Below are 19,163 nucleotides of genomic sequence, written 5' to 3' on the forward strand. Positions count from 1 at the left end.
CCACAGACAGATAACCGCCTGTTCAAACTGATTTCGAGTGCATTGCTGGGCATACCACCATCACCCCTCTTCTCTCTGTAGCATAAACCAACAAGGCTAATAGCACCCATTATTGAGCAGAGACACTGTCCCCGTCTTGGATTAGTGCACTCCATAATTACAAAAAATGACTCTTATAAAAGCATGGTTCAAATGGATATAGAACGGCTTAAAGATTTCAGAAGACTACTACGGATCTTCACCCTTTGTGGTCATGTAACAAGAGAGCTAAAATGAGATATGAATCATTTAGAAGACAAAACAACAAAGAAACAACATACATATACAGATATGCTTAAGACATACACACACACATTCAAGCTTACACATGACTTTGTACACATACTAATAAGTCGGATGCCATCTAACCAAGTAACTGCAGAAAAGATCTTTTCTCTCAATTTCTATTGCCAAGGCACAGCCCATTCTACTCCCAATGAAGGAACACACAGTGCTGTATAAAGCCTCTACACTATATGCATTTGGTTCTACTTGAAAACCCCTTTTCTCCAAGAGCACATCCTCTTTTGTTCTGCATAAATGCCAATTACCTAATTCTCTCTAGCATGCAAATCAGATGAAATGAGGGCACGGCAGATTGCCCATGCAGCTCTGTGCAGCGCAGCTTCCGAAGCGACGAGAAGGGTACCTTTTGGGACAATTCTCTACCAAGCACTTAACACTTTAATCAAGCTCTATTTAAATTTTTCCAAATAGATTTTTTTTTCCTAAAGTTCTATAATAATAATCACTTAGCCTCTCAACCTTCTGACAGTATACCTAGTTAGCTGCCAAAAGAAAACCCTTGGTAATTACATGTTTTTAGGAACAATTAAAAAAAATTCTGACATATAACTCAGTATTTTGTGTTTTAGTAAAATAAACTCAATTTCTACTAACCTTTTAGATGGAAGAATTTTAAGACAGAATAAAAATTACATCTACTCAAGTTCACGTACGCTCTGTAACATGGAGTTGCAATATTTTTTTTCTGTGCATATATATACACCTGCAGTGGCTTTTCTTACATCAGCATGGTGAAAGATTCAACACTAGCTATTCCTACTGTGTAGGGGTCACCTGGAGTCTACAATGACTTAAACAACCTTTGTGCTGGTAATACATCACTGACTAAAAGATTCTGAGCAGTCAAAAAACTTTCATACAGTTGTATTTCTTATTTAATTTGCCTCATTGCTTTAAGGATTATTAAATTACTTATTATACACTTCTGCTTCAATCCCAAATTACTGGTAAAACACTAGATCTACTTTTGTTCCTGGAATGTGGAATCCAGATAAAAAGAATCAAGTGTCCATCCAAACTACCCATTTTATTAGAAAACTCACGTAGATACAAGAGTCTGAGCTTTAAACCAACATTATTGCAGTCCTAGTTTTGTTTTCTTAAGAGCACAAGTGGAACAAGATATAGAGAAAATCGTTCTAGGCAACAGGGGGTTAATGATGCACAGTGAACCTACAGTATAAACAATACCAAATATACCTGCACATTGATCCTTGCTGACTGAATAAGAATGTTTTGTAAAAAATTGTGATTTTTTTTTTTTACATTAAAACCTTTGCAATTATGCTAAACCATCAAGAAACATTTTTATTGCTTCATTACTCTGCTCTCATCCTCACTGATAGCTGCTGTGTGGTAAGTGTTCTGGCGCACTATGGCTGCTGTCGCATCATCCAGGTGGATGCCACACATTGGTGGTGGTGGGGGTCCCCATTACCTGTAAAGTGCTTTGAGCAGAGAGTCCAGTAAAGCGCTATATAAGTGTAAGCACATATTATTATTGTTCTTAGAAATGGCTTAATTACAGTGGTCTCAAGCTAGTGTTTAGTCTATTCCAATTTACAACCAAGTCCACCCTTGTGCTAAACTAAAACATACTTGAGGTGGCATCTTCATTTCTGTTTTGGTTGTTCGCAATTTTCCAACATCTTCTCAACTAACGAGAAAGATGGGGTTGTCAACATGTACAGAGAAAGGAAGCACTCATTTAATCAAACGGGGGGAATACCAGATTCTTTAACTATCACCAGTCCCCGAATCAGGACGCACAAAGCATGGCAGTTTCATTCACTGGAGCTTTGATGAACTGGGGACTATTATACAGGCCAATACAAAAAATGGACATTTCCAAGTCGGTGCAGAGCAAATTTTCATAAAATATATGTGAAGTTAAAACAATTATACATTTTTTCTGCTTCAGTAAAATTCAGTTCAAGCCTGTTGTTTGTGGAACTTCAAATGGATTAGACAACTGTATAACAGGAATGGTTTTGGATTTCCTGGACAAGGAAAGGAGGTAGGCAGAGAGCACTGTTTTCAGCAGTGAAAGAGTGCTTTACCTGAAGGGTGTGAATGCTTCACTAAACCAAAATACAATACGATGGATTCATTAACCCTCCCAAACGAGCACTGCCAAAACCTCTTAGCTTGCTTGAGTTGTTTTTTCTTTCAGAAAAGCAAAACAATGCGGTTCGCTGACAAGGAAGAAGAGGTCTGCACAGACCCATAGCTAAAAGGGCAGACTGCTGTTAGTTTTGCATGATGTGGGGTGGTTGGCACGATTCTTGTGAGGTTTGTGTGTGCACAGAGTAACTGTTCTCCAAGTAGTGACTGCAGGCAGAGCTTTCGTTGTCAAATATGCAGCAAACGAAGGCCAAACAAAGGTACTGTACATAGCTTCCACCTCTTGCTTTATACTCCTTTTGTCCACATGGGGATGAAGACATTATCATGGTTACAAGGAACGTGTGGACCATGTACAAATGTGACCTAGAAGAGGGTGCTTTTCTTTAGTGACCATTTCATTTTGCAGGAGTTGTCTCAGTATGTCAAAGCTAGTCCACATTTAACACCAAGTACAGTAAATGATCAATGTTATCTACTGCATTAATTTAAGAAGACGGAACTGCTGTCCTGAAGACCTCCTTAATGTGTGTTGTGCTGCAGACTGGAGTCGGTGTCTGTGTTAATATTTACACCACTTGTTTTACCAAATCATATAAAAAAGGAGAAATCTTGGAAGATAAAAGATGAAAAGGATATGACCCACTTTTTATGTTTGCCTCCTAACGCAAAATGCATTTTCTTTTCATCTGCAATAGGTCATTTATGAATAGAAATCCAAGCTTCCTGTAAGTTTCACTGCACATGCGAAGCCTGCCTTAAGAAATGCAAACACAGCTATAACAAATTCTTATGCCTCTCTGTGTGTGTCTGTGCAGCATTCCAATCTTTGAGAATTTAGTGTCTGTGCACACATCTTATTAAAACTGGGAACTCCTTCAACGGCTCCTGACGTCATCAGGACCCCCACAGCAATTATAATGTTCAACAAGCAAAAAACCAGCCCACAACACAGACCTGCCTAGTCTGAACCACACACACTCTTCCTGTCAGCTCACAGCACACCTGTACAGTAAACAGCCATTACAAAAGGAGGAGGGCAGGAATTTAATCTTGTACTAGGCTGCACTATGTATGAACTTGTGAGGAATGAATTTGGTCTCTTAACAGCTTCTGTGCATTCATTTCACACTTAGTATTAGTACCACAACACATCTACTTGCGTTTCAAAAACTACCATATATCCTGCCATCTAGTTTTACCCATGTCCTTGTGTTAACACAGTTGTAAACAGTGTTGGTGCAAGCAAAATAATTCAATAACGAAGGGCACCAGGACTTAGGTATATATTTTGGGTACACCTGTGTCTGAGAATTTTAATTATAAGCTTTGTGCCTGTTTAGTCTATTTAAGACTAAGGTAAGCAGCACAGTGCCAACAGGTGTGAGTGAACAAAACATGAACTGGGAGACAGCAAAGCTCTTAGCAGTGAAGTGAGTAAAACTCTCTGAATAACATAAGCATTGAAAATTCCTCTTTTTCCTGGGAATATTTACTGAAAACATTTTCTCAGCACCCGTTCTTTCAGCTGCCAAGAAACAGGCCTGGGGGTCCATTGTTGTCTATAAGTACTATTGACAAGACTGTTATTTATTATCAAGGTACTGAATGCTTCATTGGCTTTCACAGACGCCCCAACAGCACACATCAGTAAGAATACTTCTTCAGTAAAAGCATATACCAATATACTTTGTTTGGTTTGTTTGTATATAAAAAGCTCTACATTCCTGAAAATGAAAGATTTCTTTTGACTGTTGTCTGTACCCCACCCACCCCAAACCAAAGATAGCTCTTGAAAGGACTTCAACGGAGTCTGCTGTCACAAACAGACAAGTCAGTTTCTCAGTTATGTAGGCCAGGTGTTGCAAATGGCATCTGTTGCGTTTCACTGATATCTCTAGAAATTGTAACCTTCAGCAGGTCCTGTGCAATTCAGAGAGTATGGAAGCTCACACCAGCAGCTACTGCAAGAAGTGCAAAATGTGTTTAAGTGAAAAATAGCGCCCAATACATGGGCCTTCTAAGACTATGTTATAAGTCTGGGAGTTCTGAAAAAATGGTTGAATAAAATATACAACAGAAATGAAATAGCAATGAAATTAGATTATATAACCATATCATACTCTACCATGGTACGAGAGTTGCAACTAAAATGCTAGGACAAGAATTAAAGTATTAAAAAGAAAAAACAAAGTAATATACAATGCATATAATTATTATATACAAATGGAAACCACAGCCTAAAGTCTTTATATTGGAAGCAGTGTTACTCCTGCAGAGAAGGACTTCCAGCACCTTCAACTCCAATATAAATGTTAATTGAGTTCAAGAAAGAAAACACAGAACAAACAATCTCGGATTCCTCATTTCAGACTGCATGAGGCCCAGACACAGCCCCCCCCCACCTCTTAAGGGAAGGAGGAGGGAGGAGGGAGTCCACTGAAAGCCTGTTAGCTTTCTGTAGAGCAGCGTGAAGAAAGTGGCAGTGACGGGCATATTGAGTTTCTATCACACTGGGTTGCGTTTTGCTGCCTGGAAGCACCGACAGGGTCAGGAAATTGCAGTGTCCAGGCCTAACACAGCCTAGAGATAGCAGTGAAATGCTACCCAGGAAACAGCATGCTACTGCTAGGCTAGCCTGCCCCTGTCCCTAGCCAGGCGCCAACATGTCAACGCCTCCAAAAGGACATCATCTCCTGAGCTGAAGGACAAGTTGTTTGTCAATCTTAACTCTGTGTGTGCCAGACTGTAGAACCATTTTACATGTGTCTGCATACCTGTGTATTTAGCAACAGGCATTTTCACCCATTTGCATCTGTGTGTACTATAGCCTTCGGTGCAATCATTCTACACTTTAGGAAAAGCAAAATCACTTTGCATACAGTAGGCAACCCTGTTCATAATTAATAATCAGTGTTCAATGAAAACCTTTCCCAGTGCAAGTTAGATAAGTGAACCTTCACGTGTTATGATAAAAACTACACCAATTTCAAGAAAGAACATTCTGCCAAACCAAATAATAAACAAATAGCTGTCAAAGTCACATAAGCATTAGAACCACAAAAACAACAGCAGTTCAGTTCTAACTTGCTCAAAGACATCGCCAGCATTTGCACAAATTACACATCACAGGGCAGCCGGAGCAGAAGACTGCTTCTCTCGTAGCTTTTAAACTCCTATCCATGCATTTTTAATACACTATAATTTAGGGATTTAAATAAAGATCAAATTCTTCCTGCTGCTTCCTGGAACAACAACGAAAAAATGCTTATTGCAAAGGACTTTTTAAGTGCTATTTTGCTAAAGTCACTATACCAGCCATTAAAGAAAAACATTTTAAAAGTCTGTACTTCAGTTAATACAGTGCACACTAACCCTAATCCAGTGGATTCATTGACGGGATAATTAATTACAAATGCTTAGAATTTTCAATTCTCCTGATAACAATTCCTGGAGAGATGTACTATATAGGCCTATAGTTCTGTCCTAGGTTCTGACCTAGTTCTGCACCTAGGAGCAAAGGTGAACTTACATAAAATTTAGCTTGAAATGCAAGCAGAACATTTAATTTACAATGAATATCATGGTAAAACCCTTTTATACTTGCTTGTAAATTGATCTAATAAAAATGCTAAAAGTAAACTCTGATACTTGATATCTTAGGTTTCATCTGGTAATTGTCAATAATAATCTGTGGTATTTACACACATCTGATTGTTCCTACATTGCCATTTTCAACTGTCCAACTGATTTTTTACATGTTCTTCGTTATTTATGAAGGATTTTTAAAAAATTGTTCTGATGATCTCTTCACAATTTGCAAGGCATTCAATTAGATTTGGAACATATGACTTAAGTGTGCAGTTATTGCATTCTCAACAGTCTTAACCGTTGTGAACTGAGAAATAGCAAGACCGAAACACCCCAGGAAGGCTGAAGGAGAGGAATTTGAACTTTCCCTTTTCAAAAAATGTTAAGTCACCAAAACCATTTCTTAAAACAAACAATTATTCAAGTTTATCTTTTCATAAAGCATTCAACATTCAATGAAGACAGAGATTAGATTTATTCTACTTTGAAGCACTGCTAATCTGACTCAAAACATTTCTTAACAGACACTTGTTGCATATCAAGAATAATTTACATCAAACTGTCTTACAGTTGCCTTAGATGAAACTATATAAGACACTACAATATTTTAATTAGATTTTTTCTTTCATGTCAGATTTCAGGTTTTTATCTTGTAAAACTGTTCCAGTCTGGGAAAGATAAGCCTTTTTTTACTAGCTCTCAGTCATCCCAAGTGTGTAAAATATATGTATTTTAACAAATGACAAACCAAATTGCAGCCAGGTATGCCCAGAGTATCTTTTTAGGTTTTAGTTTCATCCATTTTTTAAGTGAAAACTGATTATGGCTTCTCTGGCTCTTTTCAGAAACCTCCATGAGTATCGACCTAGCTCCGCCTGTATAAAATCCTCACTTCAGCTACAAGACATTACTAGTGCTAAAAAAACTTTGGCATATTTTGAATTTATTGCCATTGTCAGGCCAATATAAATAACTCCTCTGACATTTTTTTTTATTTTTGCTCCCTTCAGCATAATTCACTAAAGACGGCCCTGTTGTAAAATATCTGATGAATGCACGAAAAAGATCTATCATACAAAGGAAGGCAATGCAGATTTTAAACGAGTATGCATCATTAGTGGTGCCAGAAAGAGAAGTTTTAACATGGTGATTGTCTGACATTTTCAAGCATTCTTGCTTTATTTAATTTCACAGTGAAATACCCGTTAAACCAACTTGACCCTCATCCTCCATCTAACGTACCAAGCCTCCAGTTACTACCCAAAAGAAATGAATTGCAAAAGTCAGATTTAAATCAAGAATTACAGCGCTGCCCTTCTAAATTCAAGTATAACCTCTAAAACACGTTTGTCAAAAACACAAGAAAATTAATCAAAGTGAGTAAATGCCTGTTTTTCTGAACATTTGAACCATGTTATCTGATGAATTTTAACCTCACAATGTTCAAATTCATCGAATAACAGCACTCCAAATTACCATGTATGATGTGGAGCTAAATCCTTATCACCTGTAGTAGCACGTTACAGTGTTCACACCCAGCCACTTGCGCTCTTTCTTTTCAGGCAGACAGAAATATCAGCAATCACACTGAAGAAAACCATGTGATCAAGGTCAAACCAGGGAATGCAAACTACTCTTCGTACGGCTACTGGCTCACTGCAATTCACACCAGCATGCTACATCAAAGTGTTAAAAGGTCTAGCAACACTATAAAGCAGCTTTACCCAATCATCTTCTGAAGTACCCCTGTGTCTTCCAAGTTTTCTAGCCAACTCTTTCCTAATGATACTTAGAAGTTGAATACGTAATCATATTACTTGAATTTTTCTTTAGGAGTTTTTGAGTTTAGAAATTAAAATGAACCCAGTGTCTGAACTCCTCCAACCCAGGCTTATTTTTTAATGGCCGATTATTGGTTAAATTTAATGAACAAATTGGTTAAATAGCAAGGAGGTTTTGATGGGAATGTTTGACATGGTCGTTCTTCATTAACTGATATACAATTAGGATCCATTCAGAAAACTGAAGGAAAGCAACAATTCTAGACTTAGTTGAAATAGATATACATATGTCTGCTACATTTCTTGGAAATAATACACGAAATATTTTTTAAACCAAGACCAGAGTGCAGAAAATGGTTAAAATCAACTGGGTAAAACAGTTAACTAAAGTTATTCAGCCCATAAGATATCAAAATCAAAAGTCTCAGAGCTACTCCAGAACCAGGTTTGTGAAACACTGTTGTACAGGGAATTAGGAATAATGGCGATTGTTCTTCACTGAGGTCCATCTGTAACTTTAGCAGCCACAGCTTACTCAAAACAATCGCATTCTAGCTCTGAAGATAAATATAATCACCCACAAAAACTATTACGAATACTCTTTATGGCAATGTGTTTTCAATTAAGAAAACAAAGATAAACATAAACATGCAACATAAACATGGCAGTGATTTTGTTAAAAATCAGCCATATTGGCGCATTTAGTAAAGGTGCTCACCTGAGCACACGTTAGGTGCTCATGGGTTTGACCAAGGGGCCATGCTGTTAACCAACTATGACCCTACTCACACACACACACACACACACACACACACACACACGGGCCACCAAAGGTAAACCTCACACTCTCGCTGGCTCCTGCAGTGAGCTTCTGGTACGAGACAGTGGTGCTTGTGATGTGGTAAAAGATGAGTGGTTCAAAGCTTGGGTGGGTAGGAGGAATCATTAGCCAACATCGTCCTCCCTGTACAGTTGCAGGTTTAACATCATACACCGAATTAGCTAACAAAAAAAAATGGCACTTCTAAATTAAAAAAGGCAGATATCAGCAAAGGGAATTGCAAGAACAGTCCCTTTTAGTAGCCAATGTAAAAAAATACAAAACCTTAAATGTTTGTAAAATCTAGTATACACTTCTAAGTGGTGTCACTGAGAGGTGAGAAGGTTAAAGGTCAGACCTGTGGCAGATATCCTCAGAGCCCTGCACTTTACTGGTAATAGAACAAACCCTCAGCTTCCAGAACAGTTCCTCACAGTCACTCCTTATATAGGAAAATCTCACATCCTCCTGAAGGCCTGGTACTGCTTGTGTCCTATGGGCCATGTCTGAGCTATTTTTATGTGGACTGCCACGCTTCTAGCTATTGTCCGTACTTGGCAAAGACAAAGATGATTAACCAATTCATATCAGAGTGGCATATAATCTTCTTTGTATGACTGTTACACATTTAAAGATAAAAAACACTTTAAGCACTTTTATTGTACTACTGCTCAGGGTGAAAAAATACTCGAATATGCACAGAGACAACTCCTAGATGTAGCTTTCTCTTTTCACAATGCAGGAAAGGAATATTCAGTCGATGACTGCCGCAGGTTGAAAGTGTAGGCCGATAACTAACTGGGACGCGAAGAACAAACTGGAGTGAACTGATATCTGTTCATCTCCTTGACAATGTTGAAAACATTAACTGGATCCAAGAGCTGTCAATGGATTTTAAAGACTGGAACTTATCAAATCTGCTTATGTTACTGTTTGTTTTTGGTGCTTAATATAGGTTATATTCATTAATGTAATCATTAACATGTTAATAGTTTGAAGTATGAATGTCTCCCACTGGCATAAACAAGTGCACCAGCAAACTACTTCTAAATTTAGAACTTTTTCCATCTGTGGGCCAGGACATAAGGCAGCAGATAGAGACCTTAGAAAACCTTTACAAACCACTGCAGCTTGTTCTTCCACAGCAAAGCAGCCCAAGTGCACCCCGGTGGAAAATAAATGGGACAATGTCATATTATGTACGTTAGATAACTGCATATTTTTTGCAAGGTGAACTGAAATGCAAAAATGTGCTTTTAAAACATTTGTAAATGCAAAGAACCAATTATTAGTATACAGAAAATGCCCCTTGCAGTAATATTTTACTGATTTGGTACTTAGTTTCCAAAGATCATCTTTTTATAACAAAGCCTTTACTATGTCCAAATACAACATTTATTAGTGTTAACAAGAAAAAGGGAAAAGAGGTCCCCATAAGCACCTCTTACTCTTACAGACTCTTTATAATTAATACAGCTAGGTTCAATCTATTCTCAGTTTCCTTCTACAGCTCTTAACCAAAGCAGAAAAGGGTTAAGCAACAGATGTTTTGTGGCAGCATAATTCTAGGACGCAAGTAACTGGATAAGATTTTGCACATATCTTAGAAAAGGATCACAGCCATAATATGAAAAGGGTCTCAAAGGAAATGTTTGTAAGGAAGTTGCACTTTACAGCACGACACAAAGAATAATATATATTCTCCCATGTGTTTATTAACTTCCACTAAGACTGATCATTTCTAATGACTTTTAACTCTGGGATACCCTCCAGTCCTTTTACTAAAATCCTTTGGGACAGACTGATAAAGACACAGAATGAACAGCAAGAAAAAGGCTGTTTCTTAAAATAATAATTAACTGGCCAATTTAAAAATATCACGCTGCCCACGCACTCAATTATTTCAACCCACTTTGCACTTTTCCCCCATTGTGTCCCAAAATAGCTTAGCATTTCTACTTTAAAAAGGCAATGGAAATGATTACATCATGCTTGTTCCCTGCTTCTTTGCTGTGTGTATGCGTGCGCGCACACCTAGAATATTTTTGTAAAGACCATCCAAGTTAAACATACCTTTTCAAGAAGAGCTAAATGGCTTTAAAATCATATTTAATTACATACTTTTTGTTCAGTGGAAAAAAAGTTTTGATTACATTTCCTTAAACACTGATACCGAGCACATATTTTGAATCAGAACTGTAATTGAACAACTGTGCTAATCTGCATTTCCTCCAAAAACATATACTATTTCCACTGCTGTTTAAACAGATGGAATAAGATATAAGCTTGAATTATTTAAAACCCCACTTGTGCAATACAAGGCAATTCAACTTGGAAACTTAACCAAGTGTTCATTTATCATACAACAAAATCAAAACAATCTTCCACGATAACGTTAAAACCCTTTTCAGGAATTTGGATAACAATTTGGATAACATTGACCTCTTTAAAAATATTTCATTTCTATTAATTTTCCATCAAAATAAAGCCTAATTCAAATTAAAATGGAATTAAGTTACCCACAACTTCTAAAACCATGGACTTTGTTTCACTGCAGAGAGAGGAGTAGATAAACAGATATAAAACATAAAAGGAATTTTTTTAAAAATCACCAACATTTAATACCTTAAGATGGATTAATGAGCAGCAAATTGGAACTTTTCTGAATGGGGCTACAGGACTTTCAACCCCTTTGTGAGAGACTAAAACAAATTGACAGAGCATTAGAAACCCCAGACTTCCTCTGTGTCTCTCACTCCCTCTGAGGTCCCAGAGGCTGTGTAAACCATCAGGATAGGTCACACCTCGACACGCAGCCTCTCAATGTACACAACATCTCTTCCACATCTCCAGGGCTTTGCAGCAACATGCCAACTAAGGGGCAGAGTTTCTGACCTCGCAGCCTTCTGGCCACCCTGATCGTTTCTGGCACAGAACACTGTCTTTCTACACTTTTCCCCAATACCTAACACTGTAAGCTATTTATTGTAAGATGCAAGATCACTGCATCTAAATTGCTATAAACTACTGTAACTATTCTAAAATACTCTCACTTGGAGTACATTCCACAGGAGTGAGATGAGCAATTAATGAAATTTAAGCCAGCTATCTAAACATTTTGAAATTTCTGTCTCTTTTCTTCCAATTCAGTGCAAGCAGTGCTTCACTTGATGCACAGTAACCTGAATCCAGAGGATTAATTGACTGATTATACTGTGCTTAAGGTCTGCAATTGCCGCAAGATCCAGTTTCCTCGCAGTATTAACCATGGGAAAAGCATTACCCACCTGCCCCAGTGTTGGTATAAAACTAAGGAAGACGGTGGTTGACAAACTAACTAGAAGATCAGCAATATTCTATTGCTTCTCCAACAATTACTAGTCAATATAAATGGAGCATGTTGCTGTTCTACTGGCCTCTCCTAAAACAGTAAGGATAAATAAAAAAGGAATGCAGAATATTCCATTAGAAAAAGGAGCTTCTCTGAACACAATACTTCCTCCTCAGTCTAGTTTAACCCACTACAGTAGTTTCACACTTCTATCCTAGGTACCAACTACATGTTTAAAACATCACTCCTTTACACTAAATATAAATAAATTCCATGTCCTCAGAACTAAACTGTAGCAATTATTCATTGCATGTCACCTGTATATAGATTTTCCCCACAGAATTTTAAAGATTTTGTTTTTAAATGGGTGCCCAGAACTAGCAATGAGAAGCACATCTGCACAGCTTTTTCTGAAGGGTGCCGATTTTTAGTTGGTGTTTTCAGCCCACCCCTTCCCCCCCGCCGGAACAACAACTCCTTGCCGACTTGTAGCCATGAACAGCTGGAGGACTGAGTCAGGCTAATCAAACCTGATTAATCTTGGGCTGCTTTAATCTTCCTGGTGCTGTCTGATTGAGGAGGAGGCCCAGCAAGGCAGTCTTTGAAGTGGGGAGCTCTATTAGGCTTTAGTGCTGTGATCGAACTCGCAGTAAAAGCCAGGCCCCTCTTGACGAAGTGCAATTTCCACAAAATAAAAACAAAACGCCAGTTTCTCCTGCCCCGTGCTACCGTCTGTTACCCACTTCAAGGCACAATTTTCACTTTGAAGCAATAAATATGACAACTGACAAGAAAAAAAACTATTGAAGCAAAAACAAACATGCAAGAAAACAGTACCGCACTCAATCTGTGTCTATCAGACTGTCTGTATTTTGACTATTATATTGTTACTTTTTTCCTGACAGCTAGAAAACTTGTCAAGAATGCTTAGCCAATTAATTTAGTAAAATACAGAGATTAAGTTATTTATGATTTGCAGGATGAATTTATATTTTATCAAGTGTTATTGATATAGGGATAAAGGTTGCAATATCATAGTTTTAAAGCAAGCCAGACCTTTCTAAGGTCTCTGAATACCTAAACCACTCCCAAAGTGAACAGCAGTGGGCTTCTTTGCTACCATCTATAATTACTTCCACATTTTCAACCACAGATAAAATGAAAGACTGCACAGAAACCAATCAAAATAGTTTCTGAATTTACAGACACAAATGCAAAAAAACACCTGTTCTGTGCAGGAAAGTACCCTGCATTATTAGTCTGCCCTTGGAATACTTCTGGCTCCAGCACTAATACCACCAACAGGAATACTCAGATTAAAGTATTCAGTAAACAAAGGAGAAAACATTAATTAGGGAGTATGAACGCAAGTCACACAAACAGCATCACCCAATGTGGTTCTCCTACATGGCTGCATTCATATTTCAAGTTATGATTTTAATTTTGATATTACAGTAGTAACAAGGCCCATGAAAGAGAACCGGATTAAACAGTCAAGAAATAGTTCAGGAATCCTGATATTCAGGGATACCTGAAAAAAAGCCACTTACCTCTTTGTAATAGCTTTTTTATATCTGGGGCTGTAGAGACAGGTTAAGAATCAACGCAAGCAAGGGGGGGGTTGGACAGCACGTACCAGAGATAATTTGACAAACAGAGAGTCAAGAAAGCCTTCTGCGCCCGTACAGATCCCCGTTTTTCATTCCAGTCACTGGAAAAGGCAGCAATACATTTCTTAATTTTCTGCGGGACCATGTGAAAGAGCTCTAAAGGAATGAGCAATGATTTCTAAACTGCTGCAGTGTATTATTTCACAGCAGTGAGAACATGGCACAATCTAGGGTCTCACCCATGCTGAAAGAAAATAAATGCTGTGGCTGTCAATTTACATATAAATTTACATCACTTTGTTCTTTTTCTAACTTTTCTGTACATCAGTATCCTGCTACGATTCCCTCACTGTCCAATTCCCCATCCACCCACCCCATCTTCTTTTTTAATCTGAACATGGAAAAGCTGCTTTCAATTATATCTGTGGCAAATTTCCTACAAACCTTCCCTGAAATACATCCCTGAGGTTAACCACTAAACACTGAGAAAGACACCGAAGTCAAGCTGTGTATATAAGCTCTTTCAGACAAATTTCTAACACTAAGAAAAAAATTAACTTAGCAACCTATGAAGTGGTGTTGTCACTTCACTGAGTAAAATGTACACTTATTGGAGCACATTCACATGTCAAAAGGGCTGCTGAGATTCACATTTTAAATGACTTAGGATGGTCTTTTCTATTGACTGAATGTTTTGTGACCCCACTGAAAAGTGACCCCACTTTTTGGGAATAGAATGGTTTTAGCATGTTGTTAGAAGGTGAATAATGCCAGAGCGACCCTTGAGAAACACAAGTTCAAAACTGTGACAAAGGCTTTAAACGAAACAGTTGCAAAGGTGCCTGACTTGGGAAGACCTCTGGTGAGGAGGGAAGCCCTTCAACCGTGTACACAGAGCTCTTAATATCTGTTTAAATCTTTCCAGGCTCTCGCTTCACACTGACCTTTTGCAGCGAGACTGTTTTGTTTGCTCTATTCCTGTTTAAAAGCCAAAATGGAAAGAGTGGGTCCAAGAATTCTTTCAGTTTTCACCTGGCATCTCTGCACCTCCTCTCAGCCTGGCCAAAGAGCCACATAGTAAGACTCCCCAGCATTCACAGGACAGGGGTTCTGACAGACGATGGGTTTCAGATGAGACAGTCCCTTCACACACTGTCTGGGACAGCGGTGTGTATACAGTGGTCTAAGATATCCAATACTGTTTGCAGTATTGGTGAAGATATTCAGTTCGGAGTAATCCAGTTTGGATTCAGAATTTACCATATGCCACTTTTCCTAGTGATGCCTGCTATGTCTAAAACAACTAAACACATTCTAACCTGAAGGCACTGGGAAGTCAAATGCCAAAACTAACTGGTAAGAAGACATAATAAAAGCTCAAGCACCACCCAAACAAATGTCCAACTTTAAGTTTTTTGCACACATCTTATGGCCTGCAAAACAGAGATGTGCCTGATCTGTTACCTTTATCGTTTGTTTGCTTTCTTTTACCTCTCCCAAAGCCTGGGATTAATGGCACCCACTAATGTGGTATGAAATGACCATTCCTACTTGTATAGCAGCTCTGCATGTTAGCCAATTTGACTTTCCATTCACCCTGCTCTTTCTGCTTAAAAGCAAAGGGTAAGTGTTGATACTGCACACAGCCTGAGCACAGAATGAACAGGCTCTCTGGCACTTGGGAGCAGCAGTTCAGGAAGCCTGTAATCAGAGTCTGAAGTGAGCCGGGACGCAGCACTTTCACCAATTACTGTTATTAGGAATCTCTACTTTTAGCACCTCTTCTCCTACTGTGGTTGCATTTCTAATTCTCACGTCAGCACGAGAGCACGCTGCATACTGGCGAAAGCGCGATACAAGCCTTTACTTGCTGGTATAATACCCTAGAGGACAGCGCTTTCTCAGAGAGCCAGGCTCCACTTCCATAGCCATCATGCTAGCATTTTCAAACTGCTGTCTCTTATTACGAATCAAAGACTTCTTTACCTTGTGCAAATTAGAAGGAAAAAAAGCCGTAAAACTGCTCTACTTAAAATGCACAGCAATCACGTATAAGAGAAATTCCAACATCAAGACTGAAAACAGGAAGAAAAAAGCATGTTGAGTTTTTCGGAAAGAAATCCCAGAATTGCCTACAGAGATTTTCCTAACTTAGAGTAAAACTATTTTCCAATCCTCCACTGGCATCATGTTGGTTTAGAAGCTATTACAGCACAAGTGTTTGTTTAAGCTGTAGATGAAGCTGTGATAAAGCCAAGCTCTCATCAAACAGCCATTCTTCATCCCAGACTGGGGCTGTGCACTCTCCACAGATCTGTACACATGGGACATGACAGAGGATGCACCCACAATATAGTGTTGTACAAAATTACTTTCCCATGATAGAATGACTGAAACGATGTTTACAAATAAATCCATTATGAAATAAATAGGGTGGCACGGTGGCGCAGTGGTTAGAACTGATGGCTCACAGTGCTAGAGCCCTGCGTTGAGCTTCGCGATGCTATCTACATGGAGTTTGTATGTTCTGCTCATAATCGAGTGGGTTTTGTTCAGGGCGCTCCTTTATCCACACCACAGTCTAAAGACATACCTGTTGATTAATTAGCTTCTAGGAAAACGGGCCTGTGCAAGTGTGTGTGTTTGTGTCTTGTGTGTGCCCTGCAATGGACTTGTTTGCCATCCAGTGTATACCCGCCTTATGCCCACTGCTTGCCAGGATAAACTCCACAACCCTATATTGGATAAAGCGGTTGGATATTGGATGGATGGATTAAATGAATAGGGGCAAAAGAGAGATGCAGAGAAACATTACTAGTATACAAATGTAACAATTTTTGAAGCAGCTATATTTATAATATAAATAAACTTTTACCAATCCATCAGAAAACAATGTGCTTAGACAGCAGGGTCTCCACACAATGAACATCCCCCTGAGAAATTGAACATTCTAGGTCACCACAAAGTGGGGGCTACCTAGATCACAGCTCATTCCCCTAACATTCTCTACTGTGCACGGAACAAAAAAAAGAGAAAACCAAATATCTTTTCAGCTCACCATAATAAATCCCGTAGATGTTCTTGCAGTAACCCTCATTTGTCAGCAATGATTAACATAATGCTCAGTTTTTTCAACAGACTGAAACAGTTATAATTTTCCCTATATCTGCCAAATGCATTCATTTTACCATTTCAAAATGCACAGTACAAATTCCGATTTTCCATTTTCAGCAGTTTTTGCCACCTCAACACCCCTATTTCACAAAATCTGAAGTGCAAGTCACTAGAAACCAGCCACGGTACTGTATTTCCAACAGCCGTAGAAACCTTCCCTAAGAAGCAGGTGTGCAGATTTGGAATGGCCCTGACAAACACACTTAGCGACACCCCATCCGTCTTCGCCACCCCATGAGAATCAGCAGCAGCGCAAGGGAGAGGTAACAGATCATGCAGATCACAGGAAAGAAACGGTAATGACTGCTTGCAAGAGTTTTCCAGACAAAGGAGTGAGCATTAATTTAACTGACTGGAAGTCCAGAGTGCCAATAACATGCGCAAAAAAACAGTCAACACATGGGTTACTCTGTGCCATTTCAATAAGGCATTAATACCGTATCAAACTGGACCGAAAGGATTAATGAGCTAAAACCGAATGAATTTATTAAACAAATTAAAAAATGTTTTTAGCAACTCAAGACTTAATTGTGTGAATTTATTCAATCAAAGAATAAATTTAAATTGTAATAAGAGGTAAATGCATAAAATACTTAAAAGAACAAAACAGGACATTCATAACTTCTCTTATTTTTGAGAAAACCAACATGGAAATGAATTAACCTGTTGCTTAAATAAACTATATGGAGAACAGACTTCTCCCAGCATATTTTAATAACTAAATTTAAACTACAAGCATTGATTAAATAACTATGTCTAATTAGCTTCAAACAGACCTGAAAAAAACTTAATTGACCTTTCAACCTAAAATTGTTTCACTAATAAAAAATACATATTTCAATAACAGCATCACTATTTAAATGTGCTTAATTAAAATGACGCTCATATGCATATAGTAGGTAAAGATATCAATGCACAAAGTGCTTAAAAAGGCTTTTTTTTTAAAAATCATACAAGACATTTTCTATTACTGTGACAAAACACTCTCCTAAAGCACCCCATCTAATCTGCAAGCACATACCTAAGCACATTATTTTTCACTGACTAGAGAAGTACCCGATGAAAACGACCACAATGAAAATCAAAATGTGCTTCACCCCCTAGCTTCACCTTTCTTCGTACCTACAGTAATGCAAGCTCACATGCTCGATCGTGGGCTGGCAGGATAAATACAATGAGCATTTATCAACCTGAATCCTTTCTGTCTTAATTACTTTGTCGAATTCCTGTTAAAATGCAATATTCGTCAGCTGCCTTCTTTGATAGACGCAACAGCATTAAAACCCCTGTATTTAATTCCATGAGCTGCACAGCGGTGTATATTATGAGCAATAAATCAACTTTAATTTACTGCCTTCACATGGCTATTAATCTTTGCCGTGTTACTCGTTGCACAACACTATTAGGACGGAAGCTTTCGGGCCTTGTATAAACAAACAACAAGTCTAAGAAAGGGTAAATTTAATGATTATTACTTTGGATTAGATCGATTTTTCCTACAGTATATTGCAGAAAATGACTTGAAAAAGCTACTACAACTTTAAGCATACATTACATTAAAAAATAACCTCAATCTGAGATTCAGGAAGTTTTACATGTACACAGGATGAAAAGGTCCAGTAAACTATCCAATGCCTCATTGGTGCTCATTTACATTTCATCTAATGAGTTCAGAATGGAAAAGTACATTTTTTCCGGCTACAGTACAGGGTTGTGAAGCACCATGCCACATTACACTAAATACAGGCAAGCCAAGAAAAGGTTAAGTTAAAGAAAGCAGAAAGCAAAGCAACAAAAGCATCCTGTGTTAAGGTTGTGTTTCTGTGGCCAAAATAACCACCGTCCCTTCCGCCCACCCCCATCTCCACCCCAACTCCTACAGACTGTATGACAGGATGGCACATTTTAGGAAAGTTCACCATTAGCCCCCATCAAATTTTCCTGTCTAAACTTAGATGTTTCTGTTCATTAAAGCACTAACAGCCTTTCAAAAGTCCATGCGCTCAAGTTTCAAAACATGGCATCTATTAAAGTCTTCCTGTTCGCCCCCAGCTGTGGTATCACAACACACTCTTGCCTACAGCTACATTTTGCAGTGTGCAAGGGGTGCCCAAGCAACAGCCACTGTCCCCAAACAAACCCCTGCTCTATTGTCTTCTAAACACATCAGGTCTGAATTACCCATAATCCAACTTCTCTCATAGATCTGTTTAATAACACGTACATCTTAAAATCCTCCAGCAATTCAAATTAGCATGCCAGCAGCAGCAGCCACCAAGACAGAATCCCACAGCATGCAAAACAGCCACCAAGGGAATAATGATGGACTAGCATGAAGGTCGCAACGCAATCCAACATTGGGAACTGGGTGATCCACAATCTCGGGA

At 38.5% G+C, this 19,163-nt stretch overlaps 1 protein-coding gene across 23 annotated transcripts in view; it reads right to left on the minus strand.

The window, feature by feature from the left end:
• Window positions 1-19,163, minus strand: part of msi2b (musashi RNA-binding protein 2b) — a 231,443-nt gene that overhangs the window by 190,308 nt on the left and 21,972 nt on the right. The window lies entirely within an intron of this gene.

Source organism: Atractosteus spatula, chromosome 27, assembly GCF_055471065.1.
Source record: "Atractosteus spatula isolate fAtrSpa1 chromosome 27, fAtrSpa1.hap1, whole genome shotgun sequence".
In the NCBI taxonomy this organism is placed as follows: domain Eukaryota; kingdom Metazoa; phylum Chordata; class Actinopteri; order Semionotiformes; family Lepisosteidae; genus Atractosteus; species Atractosteus spatula.